A 1,852-nucleotide genomic window follows, 5' to 3' on the forward strand; every position below is an offset into this window, starting at 1 on the left:
TGTCTGTTTGTTATTTTTCAACCCTCAATATCACTGCTGATTTGCTAATTTGAGTACACAGCATATATCTACTACATTCAGGCAGTCATTATCTATCTATTATACTGCAGCAGAACACTAGTTGTTTGATCTGGTGCTGTCTGAGCCAAGCTATAGCTTGATCTCCTATCTATCTATTAGCTATAACATGAATGCTGATGAAATTGACTGGTCACATTAAACTAGACTGGCTAAACATTTAATTAATATTGGAGCGAGGACATAGACAAAAAGCGGACACACGCTGCCCACACGCGTGTTCCGCCGTTACTCTGACAGCTTCGTCAGCCCTGCTGTGTACTCAAATTAGCAAATCAGCAAATATCGATTTAGATATATTTATTCCCTTACTATCAAAAGTGTCATCCTCAATTGAAGTATTAGTATTAGTATCCTATATAATTGATGAATACCTAGTATATAGACAGTGATGAAGTCCTATTAAAGCTATAAGTGCACCCCTGTACTGCATTCTATCAAGTATTGCCTATAAGTTTAATAGTGAGGCAATTATCCACCTCCAACAAGTGAACATAATATGATTCTAAAACATAGATGCCTCATGTGACTACAGGGAACTGTATCGGAATCTTATTAAAGCTATAAGTATACCTCTGAACTACAATCTATTAAGCATTGCCCATGAGTACAACAAGCACATAAGCACCAACTAGCATATTGAGTGCATGCTTTATACACACTACGCATTATTGGTGAATTATAACAGATAAGCATAATCCGATATGAGAATGAATGTGATTGAATAAGATCTACATATTTGACATCATAGAAAATTATTGAGATTAGAGGAAACATATTGATTTTCCTGCTTTCAATTCATGATTGGCACAATGTAGATATCTGTACAAAATAATATATATATTAGTGTTATTAGATCAATAGTTATAAACGCAAATATAAGAGGGAGATAACTTCGACACTGTATATATTAATAACTAGTCACATATATATATATTTAGACTAGATGTTGATAAAAATTATCAGACTGGTGTACGATCAAGAGCAACGATAGATATCAGGACATAGGAACAAATACGCGGACACACTTTTTAATCTTTAATCACATTCTTTATCTTCATTTGCACTTATAGTATATGTTGTATATGTCTTGATTTTAACCTCTATGTTTCGTCCATACTCATATGTTTGTGTGTTAGTTATTGTCACACTTTTTTTAAATAAACACCAATAAAAGTTATATTTTAAGAAAAATTTCTGACGGGTGTGACAACCAGGTCATTCCCCTCTTTGTGCATCGACAATACAGCCTTTTTCTCTCTCCCTATATGTATTCACTTTAGCTGTAGTTGATAGCACCCCCATCATTAAAGGTAAACACCTATATATTAAATTGGGGTCATTTCTGGAACTTTATGTTCCAAATTTTGTATCATATAATTAAAGGTGTGCAGATACAACCCTACTCTAATAAAGTAAGTCTAAAGTCCATCCACAGCTAGTTCATCCCTGCTTTTTAATATTAAACTTATCACATTGTTGTCCCTATTTTAAAGTTTCCTACAGATATGGGGGATTAATCTGGCAGAGTGCCTGACTAACAATGCATAAAATCAGACATGCAGTGCAGCTGCTCCTGGCTGTGACAGGGGCGGATACAGCCAGGAAAGGTCCTCTCCTCGAAGGGTAACTAGATGTTACCCAAACTACAGGTACACAAGGTAACTGGTAAAAGGTCCCTTAAGCCAATTGAATCTAGCATCTGGAACTCTAAAGAGGCAGCGGCCATGGTTGCCAGCGGCCATTGTCCGGTGACGTCACCGAGTGCGCCGGC

Source organism: Pseudophryne corroboree, chromosome 7 (genome assembly GCF_028390025.1).
Source record: "Pseudophryne corroboree isolate aPseCor3 chromosome 7, aPseCor3.hap2, whole genome shotgun sequence".
In the NCBI taxonomy this organism is placed as follows: domain Eukaryota; kingdom Metazoa; phylum Chordata; class Amphibia; order Anura; family Myobatrachidae; genus Pseudophryne; species Pseudophryne corroboree.